General features: G+C 52.6%; 1 pseudogene; it reads right to left on the bottom strand.

Annotated features, from left to right (window-relative positions):
* Window positions 1-4,414: 4,414 nt before the first annotated feature.
* On the bottom strand, window positions 4,415-4,519 carry LOC131505735 (U4 spliceosomal RNA; annotated as a pseudogene).
* Window positions 4,520-18,393: the final 13,874 nt, after the last annotated feature.

The raw sequence follows: 18,393 nt of genomic DNA, 5'->3' as shown, positions 1-18,393 counted from the left end.
TTGGTGAGATGCAGGGGCATGGGTTTGGGGGACAGATCGCCTAGGGCTTGAACCCTGCCTCCTAGCACTTTTAGCTGTGTAACAGGTTTCTTAGTCGCTCTGTGCCTCAGTTTCCTCATCTAGAAAATGGGAGAACTCACACCTACCTCTTATTGGGGTTGTGGAGATTAATGGGATCATCAGTGTGAACCTGCCAGTCCCAATACCTGGCTCTATTGAGAAGGTCTAGTTCTCTGGGGCCCAGTCCAGAAGCCATGATGGAGGCTTCCTCCTCCATAAAACAGGGAATAATCATAATATCTACCCCATTGGGTGGCTCTAGTGACCTTTTAAAAATGTTTATTTATTTGGGCGCCTGAGTGGCTCAGTTGATTGAGTGTCCGACTTCGGCTCAGGTCACGATCTCATGGTCCGCGAGTTCGAGCCTCGCGTCCGGCTCTGTGCTGACGGCTCAGAGCCTGGAGCCTGTTTCAGATTCTGTGTCTCCCTCTCTCTCTGCCCCTCGCCTGCTCATGCTCTGTCTCTCTCTCTGCCAAAAAATATTTATTTATAATAAATATTTATTTATTTTTGACAGAGAGAGAGCTAGCTGGGGAGGGGCAGAGGGAGAGAGAGAGAGAGAGAGGGAGAGAGAGAGAGAATCTTAAGCAGACTGCACGCTCAGCATGGAGCAGGACGCGGAGTTCCATCCCATGACCCTGAGACGTGACTTGAGCCGAAATCAAGAGTCAGACGCTTAACCCAATGAGCCCCCCAGGCGCCCCAGTTCTAGTGACTTAAGACAATAACGGATGCACAGTGCTCCACAGGGCGCATCCTTGGTGCTTAGTAAACGTTAGGCATCATCATCACCTCTGTGGTGCCAAGAAAAGGGTAGGAAGAGTAGAGGTTCTCCAGGGTCATTGCGTCCGGATTCTGGGGCAGGTTTTCCCAATCTCAGTCTCCTCATCTGAGAAATGGAATCATAATAGTACCAAATGGGAGAAAGTATGTAACGCCTTGGCACATTGCCCTGCAGTCAAGCCCTCAGTGCTACACTCTCCAATGCGTTTACCGAGTGCCTGCTCGGTCCTAAGCACCTGCCCCGGGGGGCAGGGGTTGGGCTGATTCTGTATCTGAGGGTCCTTGGCTGACAAAGCCAGGATCCCTGGCTGAACGCTGTACAGTAGAACGACCTACTGTCCCCAGGAAAGCCAGCCGGGCGGGTGGAACGGCATCTGGCTCGGTGCTCGGGAATGAGCATGTCTTGATGATCCCGCGTTTGGCAGACAAGTTTAGAAAGCTGAGGCCCACCTTCGGGGCAGGGCCTGGCCTAAGGCCCAGAGGAAGCCCTCGGTCTTGCCGGCGCCCTGAGCATTCCCGGCTCTGGGCCTCCACAGGGCTTTCTTTGTGCGGTGACGGCGCAGATGACTGCTTCTGGGCGGCACGTTAGCCGCCAAAGGGCTGCCCCCGACTTAGCAGCTGGGGACGCTCTGCTGGGCTGAGCCAGCCTCTGCCCCACAGCCCTGGACACTCCCCACCCTGCGCTGGCCAGCCCCCACGACGCCAGTGCGCTGGCCCAGAAGGCCTGGGGAGAGAGGAACCAGAGCCACGGTGGGGCTGGGAAGCCCCACATCCCCTGAGGTCTCCAGGCTAAGAGTTTCAAGTTTGTCTGTTCCTCACAGCAACCCTTCCAGGCAGGGATTATTAGCTCCGCTTTGTAGATCGGAAACCGGCTCCCGAGAGGTTGATAATGGGTGGCCCGAGGGTCCCCAGCCCAGCTCAATCCCTTCTGGCTGCCCAGCGTGAGCCCCCCGGAGGTGTGGCCAGAAGGGGACGAGTAACAGTGCTGAAGCCGCTGTTTGACGTCACTCAGCATTTATTTTATTTTATTTTTTAATTTTTTTTAACGTTTATTTATTTTTGGGACACAGAGAGACAGAGCATGAACGGGGGAGGGGCAGAGAGAGAGGGAGACACAGAATCGGAAGCAGGCTCCAGGCTCTGCGCCATCAGCCCAGAGCCTGACGCGGGGCTCGAACTCACGGACCGCGAGATCGTGACCTGAGCTGAAGTCGGATGCTTAACCGACTGAGCCACCCAGGCGCCCCTGACGTCACTCAGCATTTAGCGAGCCCGGACTGCGTGACGGACTATGTGATGTGCGCAATGCGCATGCGTTGTCTCACTCGGTCCCAACCTCGAGCCCTATTATTAGGCCTCTTGCAGAAGCGCAAAACGGGGACCCATGAAGTTTATTTGCCCCAGAGCGCACAGCTGGTAAGTGGCAGGATCAGAGTTTGGACCCAAATTTCTCTGTCCCCCAAGCCAGGATCTTTCCTTTCCATTTCACACGCTCCTCTGTGTGGCCCAGACCCCGGGAAAACGAGTTTCAGAGTCAGGGATGGTGGCGGCACTGATTGAGGATGGGAGAGAGGGGTTCGGGGAAGAGGGGAAGAATGAAGGTCAGAGGAAGCAAGACAAATGGAGGAATCACGACCCTGTGTTGATTAAGGCAGGTTGGTAACATTGCAAGCCTTTTTAAATCTCTTTAAAGTACAGGGGCGCCTGGGTGGCGTAGTCGGTTAAGCGTCCGACTTCAGCCAGGTCACGATCTCGCCGTCCGTGAGTTCGAGCCCCGCGTCGGGCTCTGGGCTGATGGCTCGGAGCCTGGAGCCTGTTTCCGATTCTGTGTCTCCCTCTCTCTCTGCCCCTCCCCCGTTCATGCTCTGTCTCTCTCTGTCCCATCAGCACCTCAGTGAGGAAGCACGACCTCTCCAGCGACCCCCCCTCGTGCCCCCTGCACTGACCACCGTCCTGACTCCTCATCAGTGGGTCACGTCTATTCTGTTTTGAATGAAATCACGCGCATTCTTCCGTGTCTGGTTTCTTTCATGCAACATCATGTTTGCGTCTAGCAACTGTATTCTTCAACATTTTCTTTGGAACATTTTCAAACATACAGCAAAGCTGAAAGGCTTTTCCAGTGAACTCCCACAAATCTACTACCCAGGCCCTACTGTGAACATTTTATTACACTCGCTTTCCTTTCATATCAAGCCATCTCTCTATCCATTCATTACTATGTCTATTTTATTACGCATTTCAAAGTAAATTGCAGACATCGGTCCACTTCCCCTAAGTTCGTCAGCTTGCATGTTATTAAGGGGTTTAATATTTGTTCACGTTGTCGGGTGCAAAATTCAGATACGATAAAATGCACACATCTTGAGCACACAGTAAATTGTGATAAACGCACGCACACGGGTCACCCCCAACCCTGTCGGGTTATAGAACATTCCCGTCACCCCCAAAACTTCCCTCGTGCCCCCTCCCAGTCAGTACTCCCTCACCCCGCGCCCGTGGGCAACTACTGTCCTGATATTTTTCTACGCTATATTAGTTTTGCCTGTTCTGGAACTTCACATAAATGGAATCATGCAACATTATACCCGTTTGTGTAAGGCGTCTTTCTCTCAGTGTAATGTTTTCGAGATTTATCCAGGTTGTTATACCTACTGGTAATTTGTTCTTTCTATACCACAGTTTATTTAACCCTTCTCCTAGTGATGGCCACCAGGGCTCCTTCTTCCGGAAAAGACGCTGTAAACACCCTTCTATAAGCCTCTTTGTGCAAGTACTCTTACTCGAGTAAGAGTACTGATAATACCTGCACTAAGGCGTGGAAGTCTTAAGTATTGGGTCACAGGGTAGGTATATGTTTTGTGTTACAGAAAACTGACGGGCTCTTTGCCAAAGTGGGTGTTATCAATTCGTATTATCACCAGCGATGAATGAGAGACCCAGTTCCTTCACAGCCTTGTCAACATTTGGTGTTGGCGTCCCTTCACTGCTTCTGGCAGGTACTTTGCATTTCCATGAAAAGGCATCCCTCCCTTCAGGTGGATACAGCTCCTTGCCCAGGCTCACAGCCTAGCAAGCAGAGTACATGCTCTCTTGTGCAGACCACAACCTGCCCAACTGTACATGGCAACCCTGCTTCAGGTCTTCCCGTCCAATGAGAACAATGAATAAGAGCCAACCGTTGGAGCGCCATCTTTATTTTAAAGAAAAATAGCATTCACAGTGGTTGAGATTGGCCTCTGCAGTCAGTCCGGCTGGACTCACACCTCGGCCTCACCACACACCAGCCGGGTGATGATAGACAGATTACTTAACGTTTATAACTCGTTCTCTCTAACCTACTCACAGGTTTGTTGTGAAGATTAATGAGATGAGACACACGAGCTGCTTAGCACAGGGGCATCTGGGTCGTTCAGTCGGTTAAGCATCCGACTCTTGATTTCGGTTCAGGTCATGATCTCACGGTTGGTGAGTTCAAGCCCGCATCAGGCTCCGTGCTAATGGTACAGAACCTGCTTGGGCTTCTCTCTCTCTCCCTCTCTCTGCCCTTCCCCTGCTTGTGTGCACCCTCTCTCTCAAAATAAATTTAAAAATTTGGTGGGGGGGAATTTTCAATTAGCAACAATCGTGCCTCAGATAAACCTCATTGGCTACGACACTGCCACTGTGCAAAGCTGAAATTTAAAAATTAAGAAGAAAATATGCTCAGCACAGTGCCTGGCACCCAGGAAACACTAGCAAATGTTAGTTCTTCTGTTATTTTTATGTCCGATCAGAAAAGCTACATCTGTGCTTATTGGAGAAAAGCTAGAAAGTCAATAAAAGTAGAAAGAAGTTTGAAGTCATCACGACCTCGCCAGCTGCCAAAGATAACCAATATTAATGCTTGCTGCATTTTTTCTAGCACTTCTTCTACAGAATCTTTTTAAACACACAGTTGGCATCATACTCTATCCGCAGCGTCATATCCTCTTTCCTAGAATTGACTCTTCGTCATTAGCGCCTTCCCCCGTCCTCGCGGATTCTTCGAAGATTCTGCTCTGAAAGGCTGAGTGACGCTCCAGCAAGAGCCGTGCCACATCTGGAACGTGTATCCATGTGCAAGGAAATGCAACAGTGGGTTCAGGAGCAACCACCCTTAGACAACAGCCTTCATGTCCTTGACCACGTGTGGTGTTGTCTTAGGATGGTTTTAAAGCCGTCGATAAACGTTGCCGGATTGGAGCCACGATGCAAAAACACCCTTTTGCCTATGTCCAAACATAGCAGGATGAGACGGTCGGTAAAAAGTTGCGAAGAAAACAAGTGAGACAAGCCACGAATGCGAAAGAAAGCAAGCAAAAGCCCCTCCCTGGTCCCCTTTTCATCCCACTGGTAAACAGCAGTCACTTTGATGTACATGCTTCTGGCCCTTTCTTCCATAGGTACGTAACCACAGACACACTGATCCAGGGCTAGCCAGGGGTCCGGGAGCCTGCCCAAACCTGGGTCCGGTCCTGACTGCCGTGCGTGACCGCGTGGGACCCCGGGCAAGTTACCTAGCCTTGCCACGTGCCCCGTTTTAGAAGGTCTCGGGCAGTTGTTTCTGCAGTGAGTTTTCTAATGTCTCCAGCACCTCCCCCCCACCCCCCACCCATCCTCTGTCAACCTCCGAATGGATACGGGAGATTGGGTGAAAGCCCATTCCTGAAGCCGGGTGGGGGTCCCCTTTGCCCTTTGGACCAGACATTCCTGCTGAGCCGCTTCTCGAAGACCCCTGGACCACAGGCAAGGTTGGCACCCCTGACGCTTGAAGCAGGGGGATGTGGATTCACCTGGGCAGATGGGGGATTGCACAAGTTGCCTACACGGATGCCTCCCGCCTGGCTCCTCAACGCTCACCCAGGTGGGTGTGGCTACGTGGGGACAGGTGGGACCTCGGCCTCACTTACCACTTGGGGGCCCCAATCATGGTCATCCTGTCCCCGTCAGGGAGCATGGAGAATGCCATCTAACGCTTTCTCAAAAGTGACATCGCCTTCTCCAGCCCAGGGTGTTGTCAAGCTATGGCTGTGACCACGGGACAGGAGGGCATCTCACAGAACATTTAAATAAATGTGGAACAGGCCGCAGTGAGTGACCCCCCCCCCCCCACTTAGGCCTTCCCCAGGAATTGTCAGATGCGCCTTCTGTGTGCACCGCCCCCCGCCCCCACCCCCACCCCCTGCTTCTGTCTGTCACCTCTTGGAGCTGACCTCATTCAATCGCGTGGGGAAAATCAACTGTGTGATTAACGAAAATTGCAAGACACGCTCAGCTTTACCTGGAAACTCTCCAGAGAGCTGCTTCCTCCAGGAGCGGGGAACTGGGCCACATGTTCACTTTATTTACTTCCCTACACATATCTGGCCCACTTTGCACGGTGATTCATTCCAGGAGAGGTGGATCAGATAGGGCAGCACCCAACGCGGAACCCGGCTGGGAACGGATGCTTGAGTCCCGGAATTGCCTTCCCGGTAACCTCGGAAGCGGGCTCTCCTCTTTCCCACTCACACTCGCCCTCTCTCCTACCTGACGAGGCTCCTCGCCAGAAATCCTGAGCCTTTTGCCCATTTGCCACAGGAAAAGGGGACTGGCCTTTCGGAGGGGCGGGTGACTCAGGCGGAGTCCCCAGGGAGACCCCGCGGGCTCAGAGTGCCACTGTGGAGCCCTAGCGGGTTGAGGACCTCCTGAGGACCCGGTTTCCTCATCTGCAAAATAAGATGCTTCCTCTCGGGGTGCTACCAGTTTCAGCGAAATCACATTGTGGGGAAGCTTGCCTCTGGGCCTTCACACACGCTGTTCCTTCTTCCAGAGACACGGTTCTTGTCACTCCACCCCAGTCCCTGCCCCTCTGCCTGACGGACACCAACGATACTTTTGGACATAGTTTACACGTTATTTCTTCACCCCCAGTCTAGCCTGCGCCCAGAAATACAGTCTTTTGCGCTCTTCTTTCCGCCTCAGCTTAAGTACCTCTGGACTCTTTTTAACGCCTGCCTCCTCGGCCAGGACTGGGAGCTTCACAGGGCAAGGCTGGGTCTGCGTGGCTCGCCCCCCCCACCCCCACTCCCACCCCGGTCCCTGGCTCCTCGACACAGGTCTGACCCATCGCTGGCCCTCAGGAAACACCAACGCCCCTTTCAGAATCAGGAGGCGGCCGGCGGCTCTAAAGCCTCCCATGCCTACGTGGGAGGCCCTTAGACTTGGCATCTTGCGGATCAAGGCCGGGCCAAGGCCAAGGGGACTGTGGCAGAAGCCTTGACGTTCGCTGGGGTGCCTTGCAGCTCTGGGCCCGTGGCCGAGCTCCCCCTAGAACTCGGGGTTCAGTCAGTTCCCTGATTGTGCGGTCAGATTAGGGGCGGGCAGGCCCGGGCAGGCCTCCTCTGAAGCGCAGGCCGCCGGGACGGGCAAACCCAGGGCCTCGCCCACGCAGCCCTGCATGCTGAGCGCACACAGGCTGCTACACGCCCGGCGAGACGCGGCGGGCTGCTCGCCCCACACAGTCACAACCTGTCTCCATTTTGAGGGCAAGGGAAGCCCCTGAGGTACAGTGTGGCCCCTTGAGCCCCCCACACCAAACACACACCGGGTAGACACACACGCTGACAGATGCCCCTGTGCGCCCACCCTCCACTCAGGGAAAACTGGGGGGGCCGGGCCCAGCCCTCTGCTGTGGGTTTTCACGGGCCCAAACAGTCCTGGGTTTACGAGCTGAGGAGGGTGGTAATCCTGATAAGCATGGCCCGGTGCCACAGGAAGCTGCTCGTCTGTGTGCCCTGGGGAGCTACATTGAGTGTGAGAATCATGCCAACGGTAGCCGCCACCGAGGCTGGCTTTTGTCAAAGGCTCGCTGTGTGCCAGGCACTGCGTTAGGCCCTTGGGACACGGCGAGGAGATGAGCCAGACCTAAGAAGTTCTGCCCTCGTGTAGCCGATGGCTGGAGAGGACAGACGGTAAATGGGATACATGGCGTGGCTTCCAGCGGGTTGGAAGGCGGCCGGTGCTGTGGAAGGAGAAGAAAATAGGAAAGAAGTGTGGGGCTGGGCGGGGGATCTCTGAGCTGCTGCACGGCGGTGATCAGGAAAGGCCTCCCGGAGAAGGGGACCGGGGATCATCTCGCGTCACCTTGTTAACAAGCTCTTGGAGTCATTACACTCGCCATCCCCATTTTATGGACGAGGGAACTGAGGCTCCGAGGGTCTCCCTGATATCCAGGCGCTAACCTGCCGTGAGACCCTGTCCCCTTGCCCCCTTGCGTGGTGGCCCCAGCCTGCCAGGCCCCTGCGGGACCCTGGGCTGTGCTCAGAACCCCACCTGCTGGGTTGGCCCAAAGAGAGCAGCTGCTGAGTGTCCTAGGGCCCGGCACTCCTGCCTGGCAGACCTGTTTGGGCTGGACAGCCCAGCCCCTGAAAAAGTTCTTTTGTGTTTTCTCAAAGGGCCTCACAGAGGGTTAAACGCCCTCACATTAGTGCTAATTTGGGGCTGACTGTCCTATTCAGCCAGTGACAAAGCCAGGTGTTTGCACAAGGGCCTGAGGAATGGGACCACACGCACTGCCAGGAGCACGGCTCTGTGCCCTCCGCCCCCTGCCCTCCCAGGCACCTGTTTCTGTCCCAGTAAGTAACCGGAGCTCTGTTTCTGGCTCTGCCCCACATCTGCACCAGCTTTCGCCCAGCTCTCCCAGTGGAAGAGACCTCTGGGAAGGACTGGGAGCCCCACCTACAAAAGGGCCCGGGGACCTTGATTTGGCTGCAACCCCCTCATTGGCATGAACAAAAATGTTTGTAATAGGGGCGCCTGGGTGGCTCAGTCGGTTAAGTGGCCGACTTCGGCTCAGGTCATGATCTCACGGTCCGTGAGTTCGAGCCCCGAGTCGGGCTCTGTGCCGACAGCTCAGAGCCTGGAGCCTGTTTCAGATTCTGTGTCTCCCTCTCTCTCTGCCCCTCCCCCGTTCATGCTCTGTCTCTCTCTGTCTCAAAAATAAACGTTAAAAAAAATTTTTAAAAAATGTTTGTAATAATGAAAAATGAAGACACCCTAAATGACCATCTAAGGGAGAAATAGCTTAATAAATGAGAGAATACACCACAGATCTTTAGAACGAGTGAGGCAGGTCTGTAGGGACCAAAACACAGAAAGTAGCACACAGCCTGTTGTTATATGAGAAAGGGAAATTGCACAATTAAATAGACAGTAGTCTCCCATGTAGGTTAATTGAAAAACAACCCAAAAGAGGGGCACATGTCTTTGGATATGGTTGTAAACATATATATGAGTCTGATTTAAGGATTTAGAAATCAGTTCACTTTGGTCAGAAAAATCATAAAACATTAAAAATTTTTTTTTTAATTTTTTAATGTTTATTTTTGAGAGAGAGTAGGGGAGGGGCAGAGAGAGAGAGGGAGACCCAGAATCGGAAGCAGGCTCCAGGCTCCGAGCCGTCTGCACAGAGCCTGACGCGGGGCTCGAACTCACGAACTGTGAGATCGTGACCGGAGCCGAAGTCAAGACGCTCAACCGACCGAGCCACCCAGGCGCCCCTGAAATGTTTTTTTCTTTTTAAGAGTCTGGAAACAAAACATCAAACTATGAACGGGGAGGGGTATGGATGGGGAAATAAAAGTGGACTTTCAATGTTTCATTGAATTTTCTTCTGAATTGTTAAAAAGTTTTTAAAGAATGAGACTACATGTATACATATGTATTTCTGTATGTATATGTCTCTGGGGGCTGGGGCTGGGGAGAGAAGCACGTTCAACAAAGAACTCCCATTTTGTTATATACAGTGGCTTCTCATCATTTGTGATAGTTCTGTTCTGTAAAGTCCCTACTGCTCCCAGGGGAAATACAGGCGAACGTTCCTGCAAACCTCTGATCACGTTTTCATCAACTGATCAACCTGTAACCTTGTCTGACATGTTTCTGTTTAAATGCACCTTATTTAATAGAATTGCTGATTTATTCACATTGACCTCACAGCCTCTCTCTCCCTCTCTCTCTCTCCTGTTCTCTCTCTCCGCCCCTCCCCCACCCACGCATGTGTGCACCCTCTTTCTCTCTCAAAATAAATAAATAAAACTCAACAAAACAAAACAAAACAAACCTGAAACAAGAAGGTGGAGCGTCACTTTGTTTATCATCAACTGGGAATGTGTGTGTTGGGCAGTTCGTATCCCGCCCCCCCCCCCCCCCCCCCACTGGACGCGTGTCCAAAAACGACCACAAAGGTGCCTCAGGTGCTGACTTGGGGATTGCGAATAAATCTTGGCAAGCTGGCTACTCCACAAACACAGACTGCGAATAATGAGGGTCGACCGTCCGTTCTTCAGCCTTCTTCCCACCGCAAGCTCCGGGTACCCGTGTCAGGCCGCTGCGGGGGCTGCGTGACCTTGGCTATGTCAGTATCTGAGCTCGGTGTTCTCTCTGTACCAACGCGGTGCCTGACAACTTTTTGGTAGGTCTTCAAAATTCGAAAGACGACCACCGTTGTTACCCTCACCCCTGCGTCTGTGCCCTGCGGGGAGGGGGACGTTCACCTGAGGTTTGGAGAAGTTTGTCTGCCTCAGAGCACCGGGCTCACATCCTTGGCACGCACGCTCTTTGTCCCAACCTTCCCCTCCCTGGCTGTCCCGCCAAACCCAGACGACCATCTGAATGTCGAAAGTTGCAGTCACTAGCATGACTTCATGATACCGGGACAAATCAGGACGGTTCCCCTTTGAAGTGGTGCCTTCGCCTGTCCTCTCTTATCACCTCCGGTGTGGCGGTGTGGCCCTGGGGCTCCGCTCGCTCCTTGGGATTCCCCTGAGATGCTCAGCCCAGATCCCACCGGGTGATGGTTTAACGGTCCAGATACTCGGGCCCCGGGGCCAGAAGAGCCGCTCACCCTGGGCAGTCAGTACTCCCCGGGCTCAGCACGGGGCCCGGCGGAGATGGGCCTGTGATCGCCGAGCCGGGCAGAGACGGGCGCCCTGTGAACGCCGAGTGGAAGAAATAGGGACCGGGAGTGAACAGAACTTCCCACCACAAAACTCTCCCAGCACGAGCAGAAGGCAGTGAGCCCGTGGAGAATAGATCCAAAGTACAGCTTGTCATCAGCGTGTGCTTCGTAAGTGGTATCCAATGTTACTGATATTTTTGGCCTGGTCTAGTGTCTCTCATATCCTAAATGGCCCCCGATACATTTTGCACTCTAATAAAACTACGAATAAAAAGCCTGGGAGCAGAGCGGGGATTGCAAGTTTTCATTTAAAAATTAAAGCTGAGCCCGGGTGGCTCCGTGGGTTAGGCGTCAGGCTTGTCCTTCCAGCTCAGGTCACGATCTCACCGCTGATGAGATGGAGCCCCGCTTCTGGCTCTGCGCTGACCTCGTGGAGCCTGCTTGGGATTCTCTCTCTCCCTCTCTCCCTGCTCCTACCCCGCCCCTCTGTCTCTCTCTCTCTCTCTCTCTCTCTCAAAAATAAATAAATAAACATTCAAAAAGATTTATACAGGGGCGCCTGGGTGGCTCAGTCGGTTGAGCGTCCGACTTCAGGTCATGATCTCGCGGTTCGTGAGTTTGAGCCCCACATCGGGAAGCCTGCTTCAGATTCTATGTCTCCCTCTCTCTCTCCCCCTCCCCCGCTGTCTCTCTCTCTCTCTCTCTCTCTCTCTCTCTCTCAAAAATAAATAAGCATTAGAAAAATTAAAAAAAGATTTATCCACAAAAAGAAACTTTTAATATTGAAGAGATTAAACACAGTAATGGGGGAAAAAAGAGGGAAGCAGCGAACAGAGTTAGCGCCCTTTATGTACTTGCGAAGAGGGACAGGAAAGGAGGAAGCAGAATGCCTGACAACTAAATAACCAAACAATCCAGTGAAATGACACCTGAATCGGACGGAGACATCGGAGCCCTCCTCCTCTGACCACCGCTGGAAAGGGCAAGCAGTGAAATGAGCCAGGGGATATGTCACAGGCACTCGCGCGACAGGTGCAATCGCCATGCGATCGGTTCTGTGCTGTGTCTTTTGAGTGTGTTAACCAGTTTAAGCTCCACACCAGTCCTAGAAGTATTACTGACCCCATCGTACAGAGGAGCAGACTGAGGCTCCAAAGAAGCAAAGCGGATTGCCCAAGGTCACAGGGCCGGTTAGCAGGGCGATTGAACTTGAATCCACACGGCTGGCTCTAGACCCTGCCCTCCTAGCCACTACGGGCCACTGTCCCTCTGGGCTGTGAGTGTTCTTGTCCCTCAGAGGCACTTCCAGGTGGTGGACATCCCATAGGGTGATGATAACACGAGGCTTGTCGGGACCACGCCCAGATTCCACCGCCCAGATCACTGGGTCCGGACTCCCCTTGCTTGCCTCTTTCCCATTTCTCTGCCGCCTGTTCCAACAGACCTTTCCAGTCTCATCTCCTTCCCCTTCTTCCCCTTTCCACCGACTCGACTCGACTCGGTGCCCCAGCCCAGCCCAGCCCAGCTGCTCCCTGTTCTCTAGTCACACCCCGTGCATTCCTGTCTCCAGGCCTTTCCCGTTGCTGTTCCTTCCTCAGCCCAGAATGTGTTCTCCCACCCCTGTCCACTGGAGTCCTCCCCACGTCCCAAGTCAAACTTTGGGGCCACCTTGCTCGTGAAGCCCTCCCTGGCTGTCCTGGTTGGAATGTGTCACACCTTGCCAGCCGCTGGGCTTCACGAGCTAACTCTCGATCGGCCCCAAAGCCTGTCCCCCACGGCCACAGCCCACCCTAAGAAATTCTCATTGACCGGCAGCCTGGGCCGCATGTTCACACCCCTTCCCACCACAGATGTGGGGGTGCCGGAGAGCAGGGAGCTTTGTATAGCTCATGTCTTTGTCCCCACAGCCTCACCCGGCATTTGGCATGGTAAACAGAAGTACTTCCGGCCCTGCAGGTGCAATGAATATCTTGACGGTAAAAGTAGTGACAGTTTCAAAGTCATCTGTTCTATGGATCCGTGCTCTGTGACTTATTTGCCCCATGAGTCTCTGGGTGCCGTGAGTTCGTGTTGTCGGCCATTAGGCTGACGATAGCACGATGGTGTTCCCAAATCTTCAGTTCCAGGGCTCCTTGGGGCTCCCTCAACGTACACCATTTTCCATCACACCTTTACCACGCTGTTCCCTCCATCGGAATGCTTTTCCCCGCCACAGTTGCTCAGAGAATCCAATCCTTGCGAACTGGGTTTAAATGTCCCCTCCTCGGAGAAGCCTTGCCTGACCACTCAGCACCCTCTTTTGTCCCCAGAGCTAAGCATTTCTTTTGAGTTCCCGACACACTTCACACCTACCTGGGTGGTGGCTAAGCTTGCTGGTGCACGACAGTGGATTTGTCTCTATGTCTGTCCCCTGATGGCTTTTGAAGGCCAGGGACACGTCATATCATCTCTGTGTCCTCAGGATCAAACATAGTAATGTTCAAGCGTTTTTAGGCATGGACCTCTCTCTCCAAAAGAAAATCTATGAGCATCTTGATATAAAACAGGTACAAGGAAAACAGTTCCTGGGGTGGTGGGTAGACACCCCTGCCTGTGTGGTCACCTCAGACCCTGCCTGGGACCCTCCCTTGGAGCCCCTGAGCTTCTACAAAAGTCTGAAAGCCCCTGACTCAGCACCATGCTGGGAACAAGGCCACTGCTCAACAGGTACTTTTTATTTATTTTTTATTTTTTATTTTTTTAATTTTTTTTTTTAACGTTTATTTATTTTTGAGACAGAGAGAGACAGAGCATGAATGGGAGAGGGTCAGAGAGAGGGAGACACAGAATTGAAACAGGCTCCGGGCTCTGAGCTGTCAGCACAGGGGCCCGATGCGGGGCTTGAACTCACGGACCGCGAGATCGTGACCTGAGCCGAAGTCGGCGCTCAACCGACTGAGCCACCCAGGCGCCCCAACAGATACTTTTTAAATGACTTGAAGAGCAAACCCCTTCGTGACCCAAGGAATGAATTCCTTGGAGGAGAATTTCAGACACCTTGATTGCAAGGAGGGGTGCACCAAGCCTTTGGGTCAGGAGACAGGGGTTCAAGTCTGAGCCCAATTGTTGTCTGGCTGGCAGGGACCTCACCTCCCTGGACCTCATTTTTCTCATCCATCAAATGAGAACGGTAACACCTCAGCAGGGCTCTGGGTTTGTGATTATTCCCAGGGGCAGGGCTGTCTAACCACCCCTTCCCCTCCCATCATTCATGTCCACTGAAGTCAGGGTGGTGGGCCAGTCTGGTATAAAGATGCGAGCATGGGCTTTGGCACTAGATCCCGGCTCTGACATCGACTAGCACGGTGAGCCTCAGTTTGTGCATCTGCCAAATGGGGATAAAAATAGTAGCTCAGAGGGTAGCAGTAAGCATGTGGCCAGGTCCAGAATGTTCTACCCTGAGGCCTGAGGCCTCACTTTCTAGCCCTGCGACCTTGAGCAGGTTAGGTTACTTAACCTCTTGGAACCTCAGTTTCCCCATCTATACAAAGGGGCCCATAGTAATTGCTACATGGGAGCAACTGATACCACCCCCCATGGGGCTGTTGTCAGGATTAAATTAATTTATATCTAAAATGTGCTTAGCCCATGGGGCGCCTGGGTGGCTCAGTCGGTTGGGCGGCCGACTTCGGCTCAGGTCATGATCTCGCGGTCTGTGAGTTTGAGCCCCGCGTTGGGCTCTGTGCCGACGGCTCAGAGCCTGGAGCCTGTTTCAGATTCTGTGTCGCCCTCTCTCTGACCCTCCCCTGTTCATGCTCTGTCTCTCCCTGTCTCAAAAATAAATAAAACGTTAAAAAAAAAATTTCTTTTAATAAATAAATAAATAAATAAATAAATAAAATGTGCTTAGCCCAGAGCCCAGTACGTGATAAGAGTTTGCTTGACAAGAGCTGATATTTAATATGAAATCAGTTCGAAGTCAGCATGTTGCATATGAGCTTTGGGGGAAAACACACACACACAAAACCCAAAAAACAGAAGATGGGCAGAAACTCCAGGGCTTTGGATCTCCCTCTGTAACCTCCTGTGAAAGGGACAGAGGCAGCTTCTCTGGTAGGGTGGGGGTGCCCCATGGTGTGCTTCGGGGCGTGTCCTGCTGCCTGACTCAGAGAAAAGCACCCCCTCCCACCTGTCCCCCACCCGTCTCCCGCGGCACCCTGCGCCTGCCCATCCGTGTGGTGATCAGACCTGACCCTGGAGAGCTGCAAAGATCCTATCACTGCCCCAGGGCTAGGGGTGGCAGGAGCGGTTATAATTATGGGTTTCATCGAAATTGTGGCTGTGATGAGCCCCGCTTTCCACGGCTCCTCTAAGAGCTCTGCCTGGGCCCTCCCCAACCCCTCCCACCTGGGTGCTGCCAGAAGCCGGCACTCCCAGCCCAGGGAGCTAAGCACTGTATTCGAAGTATCTCATTTAATGCTCACAAAAGCTATTGTCTCCCCCCCCAACCCGTCCCATTTTACAGATGAGGAAACTGAGGCTCAAGGAGGCAAAGCGATTCGCCCCAAAGCAAGTGGCCAAGACAGGCTCCAAGGTGCTTCTGGCTGATGGTCCGTGATCTTAACCTACACCCCAGCCTGCATCTTGAACAGAGCCAAAATCTGCTTGTAATCGTACAATTCGGAAACTGGGCTCTAGAACCCAACTGCCCTGGGTTTGAGTCTAGGCTGTGACGTTGTGTGATCCTGGGCGGTCACACCGCCTCTCTGAGCCTGGATCCCCCGCCAACCCCCCCCCCCCCCCCATCCCCTGGCTTGAATGTGAGAACTATGTGAGAAAACATAGGTATCTGTAAATGCCTGGAATAGAGAAGGGTCCGGTCAGGGTCAGATACCCTTCCTTCGCTGTTGTTAGTGTTAAGGTTTATTGATGAAGAGTCTGCATAGATACAGTCATCAGGGTGTGAAGAAACCTCTTGGTATCAGACGTGCCACATGTGACATTCCCAATTTTCTCCAGATTCTGAGTCATGGAAATGTGGATTGAGTCACGGGGTTTCCATTTTGCTTATATTAAGCCATCAAATTGTGGGATCTTTAACAGAATCTTTGGTGGAAAGCAAATGAAACAGATTCCTCCCCCGCTCCCCCATTTGCTGTGTGAGTGGACCCCAGTCAGTCAACGTCTCTGATCCCAGAGTGTCTCTCTCTAGCTGAATGTGTTGATCCTTTGCCTGGAAGCTTGTAGCGACCACAGTGCAGAGCCTGGAGCTCTGGGAGGGAAAGGGGTTTTAGAAGCCCTAGGTTGGGGCGCCTGGGTGGCTCAGTCGGTTAAGCGTCTGACTTCAGCTCAGGTCACGATCTCGCGGTCCGTGAGTTCGAGCCCCGCATCGGGCTCTGGGCTGATGGCTCAGAGCCTGGAGCCTGCTTCCGATTCTGTGTCTCCCTCTCTCTCTGCCCCTCCCCCGTTCATGCTCTGTCTCTCTCTGTCCCAAAAATAAATAAACGTTAAAAAAATAAATCAAAAAAAAAAAAAAAAAAAGAAGAAGCCCTAGGTAGTCCTGTCCCTTGTTTCCTGTTTCCAGTCCCTTGTTTCCTGTGATAAATGACTGAGAGACAAAGATGCCCAATAGGGAGAGGGAAAGGGAGGGGGTGTCATTTACTGCTCTGGGAGCACCTCTCTAAGACACAGCTTGGAGTTCTAACCATCTCCGGTGACCCACTTCACTCTGTGGCCCAGAGCAAGTATCACTCTGGCTTTCAGTGACTGTGCCGTGATCACTTGTCTCAGACTTACTCACGTCTCCCGGCCAGGCAGGAAGGAAACACCGTGCCTGGCGTTAGGCAATCCCGAGGACCGGGCAGGATTCCATTAACCCCAGAAATGAACCTTGGGTTCCCATCTGCCAGGTCCCACCCGTGCCGAGGCTGGGGCTTTATCCTAATTTACGAGCTTCTCCATTTTGCCTGTGATTATGTCCCTCTTATTCATGAGCAGGCTTAGGACATTCAGGATTTCCTTAATTAGCGTTTCCTCCTTCCTGAGCATTCTGTCTTAGGATCTTTATAGGTCATTTACGGCCTTGCAAAGTTTGACATTGTCCCAGGCAACTCTGGTTTCTTCGCTGGGAAGGACAAGGGACAGGTTGAGAAAACAGAAATGGGCGGCTCATCTCAGTGGGCAGGTGGGAGCCGCTTCAGCTCAGGTCAAGGGCAGCCTCTTAATCGCCAAAGGCCGTAAGCTCACCATGTCTGGTCACTGGAGGACAGACACCATGCAGACAACCGGCCCGGAGCGGAGGTTTTGTATGTACGCTCTTTGAAAATCCAGAGGGCCAGAAACTGGTCTCCAAAGACAGCAAGTTCCTATCACCTTCCCCACTTTTTTTTTTTTTTAGCTTCTGGGTTTTTTTTTTTTTTCCGAGCTTCTAGTTCTGCGAGGTGCTTTCTGCCAAGGCCCTTTTCCCCCAGCCTCAAGCTCTCTCTCGGGCTGAGGTGGGCAGGGGAAGGGCCGGAGGTGAGATACAGTCCCAGTCGACACAAGCACCTTTCTTTTCGTTCTGCGGTGTTGGACACACGGGCACGCTTAATAAAACAGGTGGCTGATCCGAAGTGCTGATTCGGCCACGCCCCCTTCCTTTCATCTTGGGCTGTGAGTGTTTAACAGCCACGCTTAACAAGAAGAAATGGAATTTATCTCCTTAATAAGCCACCCTGAAGTCACTGGGCTTAATCATGTTCATCTCCCAGGAGGCTGCGGGGATCATTTCTGGTTTTAGTAATAATTCATCTAGTGTGCTGCACAACGATCCATATGGTCATTTAAAACAACAGCAACAAACTCGGGGCGCCTGGGTGGCTCAGTCGGTGAAGCGCCAGACTTCGGCTCAGGTCGGGGTCTCGCAGTTCGAGGGTTTGAGCCCCGCGTCGGGCTCTGCGCTGACAGCTCGGAGCCTGGAGCCTGCCTCGGATTCTGTGGCTCCCTCTCTCTCTCTGCCCCTCTCCCCCCTCAAAAATAAATAAACATTAAACGACAACAACAAAGAAAACCCATTGATACGGGTCTTTTGAAAAAAGCAAGCTTATAAAACATAGCACTTGTGTGCAATTCCGGTTTTGTTGGGGAACGTCCACTTGTGGACGGGAGAATAGTTTGGAAGGTTTAAAATATCAGCACTGGATGGTGAGGTAACGTGGTTTTTGAATTTTCGGGTATTTACTGCCTCTCGAGATTTTGATAAATTCCTTCCACAAACATACACTATACTCGAGAGTCAAGAAAAAAGTAACCCCCAGGATACCCCTCAAACAAACTTGAGCTTGGCTCAAACAGTCTCGGGGACTCAGACCAAAAGAAAAATCTAGATGTCGTAACTAATTTCTGCTTTTATATCCCCTTCCTCAATTCAGGCCCACCTCCCCGCAAGGCCCAGGAGTTGAAGCTAGGGAGAAATGATCACTCGTCATTTGTGTTCGAGTCAGTAGCACATTTGCCCCCCTAGTTCTGGCTTCTTCCCACAGTGAGAGCTGTCACAGAGGCACGCAGGGGTGGGAGCGGCTGTCTTTCCACAGCCCTCAAATGTTTGGCTTCTCCCAGCCTGTGCTTTATCC

Source organism: Neofelis nebulosa, chromosome 2 (genome assembly GCF_028018385.1).
Source record: "Neofelis nebulosa isolate mNeoNeb1 chromosome 2, mNeoNeb1.pri, whole genome shotgun sequence".
Classification (NCBI taxonomy): Eukaryota; Metazoa; Chordata; class Mammalia; order Carnivora; family Felidae; genus Neofelis; species Neofelis nebulosa.
Note: the sequence above shows the minus strand (reverse complement) of the source record. Positions and strands in the feature narration are given on the sequence as shown.